The sequence below is a fragment of the Barbus barbus genome (genome assembly GCF_936440315.1).
Source record: "Barbus barbus genome assembly, chromosome: 26".
In the NCBI taxonomy this organism is placed as follows: Eukaryota; Metazoa; Chordata; class Actinopteri; order Cypriniformes; family Cyprinidae; genus Barbus; species Barbus barbus.
In genome coordinates, this window is record NC_136754.1 from 869611 (window position 1) to 876701 (window position 7091).

Sequence of the window (7091 nt, forward strand, 5' to 3'; positions counted from 1 at the left end):
TCGTTTAAAGCAAACAGTCTACTGAACCTTTCGTGTCCTCGTCGATACGTCGGAAGTGGACCTGACACGATGATCTTCGCCGCGGGCGATGTGCTGCGTACCGTCTCGATCAGGCTCCTGTAGTCCCTCTTCAGTGTCTCCGTCTGCCGCAGCTTGATGTCGTTAGTCCCCACGTGCAGCACGACAGCCCCGATGCTCTCATCGCCCTTCAGGATCGCGGGTATCTGCGCAGAAACATCGAGAACACGAGCACCGGGTAAACGGTGTGTGTGCACTTTACCTTCAGCTAACGTAGCACGGACGTGCCGGACGATGGAGCTTCCGACGATCACAGCGTCGCGTTCCGTCTCGCGGAGGGGAGCGAAGCGGTTCCGGGTGGAGATCTCGAAGACCGGAGGCGGCGAGGTTGTCCCCCAGGGCCTGGCTCGCGTCTTCCGCTGCTGTTGTTGCACCCAGGGTCCGTGGCGTCCCGGCGCCGGAGTGAAGGACATCTGTGAAGACCGCGTCCTGGGTGCACAGTGTCTGTATAGAGAAACGCACGGAGTAGAGGTGGTGGGAGTGTTAGCAGCGTGCTGTATACTTACCCCGGACTTGTGAGCTTCAGCCCGGGATGTTTCCAGCGCGGCTCTCCTCTCTTTCAGCTGGGCCTGCTTCTCCACCAGGTCGCGGATCTGCTTCTCCACGGCCTCCAGCTCCAGCTGCACCGAATGCAGCTCGAACGTGTCCTCACCTGCACTCAAAGGTAGACACAAATCCGCCATTTAAGCAAATAAGAGTGAGACAAAGGCAATGTGTGTGAATAGAGTATTAGCAGTGTAAACTAGATTAGCGGCAGGCACGCTGCCTATGCTAACGGGCTATAAGCTAATAGCAAACACGAGAAATCAAAATAAAACTAGTGATAACAAGGCGCTCCGATTGTTTTTGTTTTAGAATGCTATTGTGGATATATTCACACGTTATAAAAACGAAAAAGATAGTGTATAAAATAGTTTTAAGATAAAAAAAATAGACGATAAAGAATCAACTTGACAGAGCTCAAACTCAAAACACGTAGTCTATGTGAATATCAGTTCAAATGTAATTTATTTCTGTGATCTGCAGCTGTATTTTCAGCATCATTACTGCAGTCTTCAGTGTCACATGATCTTCAGAAATCATTATAATATACTGATTTACTGCTCAACAAACATTTCTGATTATTATCAATGTTGAAAACAGTCGTGCTGCACAATATTTCTGTGCAAACTGTGATGCATTTTATGTTTCAGGATTCACAGATGAATAGAAAGTTCAAAAGAACAGCATTTATTTGAAACTGAAATCTTATGTTACATTGTCAATGTCTTTACTGTCACTGTTGATCACTGTCACTGTGTGTTAATGTGTGTGAATAGTTTTTTTCAGTCTGAAGATGCTTTCTACCCATGTTTACAGTTCCTAACAAAGCGCTGTATGATTGTGTTTAACTCTGTGATCTCTGGGCGGTCTGCTTTGTGACAACATTATCACAGGCTCTAACAGAGACTAAAATAAAACTTTTCTAGGACACTTTTCTTCTTTTTTCCACATCTGACTGCCAAAGCCACCGATGGACGTTTAGCTCAGAGAAAGAGGTGGAGAAATGAGAGAATGACAGATTAAAAAGGAAAACATCTAGTGGGATTTTGCATGCGGGACCGCCAGGGGCCCGTTCTCATTCTCCAGCGCCGGGATATTGTGTCTGGCCAACAAAGACGTCGCCCCTCATTAAAAATACATGTCATCGGATCACACCTCCACTGAATCCAGAGACTGTGAGCTGCATTAAGAGGCCGTGACTGTGCGCTGAATGGGAGCCGCGGCCTATGGGAACCGCATCCCCGCGGCGGGCCGGGGTCAGAGGTCACCGCCTGTCTGTTAAAGCCCTGAAATCCTTTATTCTGCAGAAACCAACTCTCAGCGGAGAGAGAGACAGAAACTCCAGAAAACTACAAGCATATACCTGAATTTACAGCAATTTCTCAGATTAAAATATAAAAAATGAAGCATTGCTTGGTGATTGGTTGAGCTAAATTGGTTTTTATCTAATTGTGTTCTTAAATTTAACAGCTGACAGCTCTTCAGCTGAATTCATTACATACCTTTCTATCAAAGTTATCTGACATTATCAAGATTATTTTTTTCTGACACAGTTTAACTGAGTTCCTGTCATATTTTATTACCATTTTCTAAACTATAGTGAATAAACTGTGATATAATGTGAGAAATGTTGAAGGTGTCTGAATAAATATATTTAAATCAATTTTGGTTTTGTGTGTATAAACTTTTTTTCTCATTTAATTTAGTTTAACTTTATGAACTAAAATAACTAAAACTGGAATAAAAATGTATAAAAAATATACAGACATATATTTAAAAAAACAAAAAGTATTAAAAATGACAAAAGCATAGAACAAAATTCTTAAAAATTAAAATAAAAACAGAAATATATTTAAAACAAACAAAAAAAAGATTCAGAATATAAGTAAAAACTATAATAGTATCTCAATGATACTAAAAAAAACAAAACAATTATTTACATCAATCAAAATAATCCATAATAACTCTTCCTGCAGTGAAAAAGCCCATCTCCTGTCGTCTCTCACATCAAAATCCAGCCACATATTTGTTTAGAGCCGTTTTGTCTTGTAAACGGTGCTTGAATTCTCTCCTGATTCAGACCAGAACTCTTTATCACTGGAGGAAGAGTTATTATGGATTATGGACTCATATTTTAGTTAAAAACATCTTAATGCTGGATGTGTTTCAGCTTTTGTCTTCTCCAGATGTTAACTGATGGACTGGAGTGGTGTGGATTATTGTGATGTTTTTATCAGCTGTTTGGACTCTCATTCTGACGGCACCCATTCACTGCAGAGCATCCAATGCTGAGACACTGATGCAGAGACACATTTCTACAAACCTGATGAAGAAACACACTCATCCTGATCTGGGATGACCTGAGGATTCATTTCATTTTTGGCTGAACTATTGCTTTAAACAGCTTCTCAGTACTGGTCTGTATGACTATTTTGGGATCAGACTCTTCAGTGCGTTTGTGATTCGAGTCAAGCTATTTCTGCTGACCAGTCATCAGCTCTGGGAGCGTCCGGTTCTGCTCTGACTGCTGGAGCCTCCGGAGACACGAGGAATGAGGCCGAGCGCGGAGCTCACAGCAGCTGCCTCTCGTCTGCGCCGTTAATAGGAGCGCGCTGTGATCTGCACTACAGTTTTAATAGACCATTTTCAAGTAGCTTTTCATTATCTTTTTTTAAACCATGAAATGAGACCCAGAGGGCAAACACTGATGGTACGGCACGCACACACACACACACACACACACACACACACACACTCACACACTTCCTCTGATGTCGTCGCTTGTACTGTTTCATTCTGTGAAAATACACAGATATAGGTACTTTTCTGTAAATATAGATTTGTTTCTATTGTTTTATAGTGGCAGAATATATAGAATGATATGGATTTTTTTAAGAAATTAATACTTTTTTAAACAAGGATGCATTACATTTATCAAAAATAAAGACATTTATAATATTCCAAAAGATTTCTATTTCAAATAAATGCTGTTCTTTTGAACTTTCTATTCATCTGTGAATCCTGAAAAATGTAGCATGGTTTCCACAAAAATATTGTGCAGCTCAACTGTGTTCAACATTGATAATAATCAGAAATGTTTGTTGAGCAGTAAATCAGTATATTAGAATGATTTCTGAAGATCATGTGACACTGAAGACTGGAGTAATGATGCTGAAAATACAGCTTTGATCGCAGAAATAAATTACATTTTAACAGATATTCACATAGAAACACTTATTCTAAATTGTAATAATATTTCACTATTTTTACAGTATTTTTGGTCAAATAAATGCAGCCTTGGTGGGCAGAAGAGAAAAATAATCTTATGCATCCCAAACTTCTAGATACGACACTGTGTATACTATTAAGTTAGACAAAAAAAATCATTTTGGATGATTTGGATCATGTTGCAACAATGTGTGTAATGTGTATTGTCGTTTACTGCATGCTTTCACATGCTATTCTAAACTGCGGGCAATACGCAGAACATGCTGTAAGTATGCAGTACACTAGTTTTCAATTTCAAAGACAAGTATTCCTGCATGTCCTCCCACCACTGAAATCAGGACCCCTGGGTTTGTCCTCATAGCCGTCCGATCCACATGCCTGGCGGTAAAAGCAGGTGGCCCAAACGCTCTGGTCATCTGCTTCCGAATATAATGTGATGATGAGAAAGCAGAAACTGACCCTTATTCAGGCCAACAGCTCAGCGAAATCTATTTGTACGACTTATTCTGCACACCTTTAGAGTTTATCAAGACTTCAGGAGCTGAAATCCGCAGCAGCAAGAGAGAAACATTCATGTTTATTATATATTGTCTATTAACAAAATGCATATTGGCATTTAACAAGCATGTAAAACATTGTATATAGATGTAGCCTTATATTTAAATTTTATATATATATATATACATTTTAATTTCACATTTACAGTATTTTTTATTTCAATAATTTCAAATATCAGTATTATTATCAACTATATACTACCACGTCCATGCAGTATTATTATCATCAGTATTAAATATCAACGTTTTATGGATCAAAACATTATTTATTCATTTGTAACTGCAGATAAAGCACTCCATGTCCTTCAGAGCTGCATTAAATAGTGGGTAAATATATCTATTCCACTTCAGATGCAGTTTCTGTCTTTCCTCTACATTGCAAAGATTAATTTTGTTGATACTGATTTCATTTGATTGGTAACGGCCCAAATGTCTTATTATACTAGTTGACTGATTAAATTGAACTCTAATTTAAAAAAAAAATAATTTAAGTTTGAAAATTCATATATAAAAAAGTAAATATTAGCATTTTATTTTTAAGTTTAATATAAAATAATTGTATTTGTAATTAATACTCCCTTTTTATTTTTAAAATATAATAGTAGGCCACACTTTATTATTTTATTTTCATTATTTTATTTAAAAAGAAAAATCTAACTAAATAAACTAAATGTGTTGTGTATTATGGAGGGCCAAATTAGTCAAAATTAAATAATTAAATAAATGTTGAAATATAAATAAATCGTTAAATACATAATTAAATAATTAATAAATGCAGAAATGCAGAAATAAATATATAAATATTAATTTATTTATTCATTTTATTTATTTATTTATTTATTCATTAATTTATTAATTTCTTTATTTATTTCCTCCCTCCACATTTTTTTTTATTTTTTTTATTATGCCATAAACAACATATACAGAACAATACAACAGACAATATAAAGCCAGGGAAATAAAGGAGAAAATAAATAAACAAATAAATTTAAAAAAGAAAAGAAAAGAAAAGAAAGAAAAAGAAAAGATACAATCAAAAACATGCATGACCTTTACATTACATAAGTATTTTGAAGATAAAGGCTCACTTCCTCCACTTCCGCGACAGGAGGGGAAGGCGGCTGGGAATGGCCTCCGTAGGCACCACAAGAGCAGCCCTCGACGAGTCTCCGTGGACTAGACCGACATGACTAGATTAAAACTGTTTCTGAGGGCAAGACAAGACTTAAAATGACATGTGGACTGGATCCACGGGAACGAGTCAGCGGCGGGCCGGCGGCATCGATCTAAGAAAACTATATATGTATATAATATGTTATATTTATAAATAATATAAATATATGCATGCTATATATAATTTTTTTGTTTATAAATATAAGTAAATAATATGTATGCACGCATATACATAAATACTGTACATACATATATTAAGTATGTGTTTTCCCTCTATAAATTTCAAATCAACATTTCTGTCTTTGTATGAGTTTTTCACCTGATTTGATCATATTCTGGGAATCTGGGATACATGCAATGAAATTATCTTAGAAAGCAGCAGAATCCTGCTCTCCACCTCACAGAACAGTGTATTTTGTTGCAGATGTAGCCTTAAAAGGCTGTCTACATAGGTTTTGGCACAGAGCCGCAGAGAGACAGACAGATGGACGTTATGATGGACAGGAGCCCCAGCTGACGGGACATTCTGTTGATGCGGCGGAAAGGTTTTGAGCTGCGGGCGAGAGAACGACTGAGCTGACAGAGAGAAAAGAGGAGGTGAAGTTTGACGAGGAGGAGGAGGAGATGAGCACAAAGCAGCATTACTGAGTTCAGAGACCATTAAAAGCTCTGTTAAACTACAGCTTTTAACAGTGGCTTTTATTGCTGCTGTTGTTTTATCCGAATAGATGCTGTTTGCAGATCGTAACATTAGAAGCTTTAGTCACACCAATAAAGCTGAACTCAATAGAATTGAACTTATAGAGAGAGACGAGGGAAGATAGCGATCTGAGTGTGGTGCGTTTCTGCTGAGCAAATCAAGCTTAAATGGAAAGTGAACTGGAGGAGATGCTTAAAGAATTAATGGCAGCATGTCGTTTAACATCCAGTGCATTTATAGTTAATGACATGCTCTCGTTTAATTGCACATCGAGCTTACATTTTTGTGTCCTTGAAGTACTTTATCCTGGGAAGAGATGAAAAGATCTCAAAATCTGTGCTCAGATTTGCCAAGATCCCAAACATCTTCATAGCTCTCAGCATGAACTCAGATTGATTTTACAGCTCCATGTGCTTGCTTTATTAACTCATCTCTCGGTTTTTATCTCAGAGGAAACATTTCAGATAAAACAAACTCTCTTGAGCTTTAAACGAGCAACATTTGAGCAATAAAACTCTCCTCGGAAACACTGAACATTGATCAGATGAGAATCATCTTATTTATGATAAGCTTCTGTAGGTCAGATGATGGTGAAGAGGTAATGAACATTGACGGCTGTGATCATGTTTGACGCTCATTAAAAGGATGTTTTTGAATCGCATTTGAATGATGTGAAATAAAAAAGTAGAAAAACCGGTATAATTATAACAAAACGAAAAACTTGATTGAATCTCATGAACGAGTCACATTTCACCACTAAAATCAAAAGAAAAAAAATTAAAATATATTTTGCATAAAGAAAACAAAGCCTT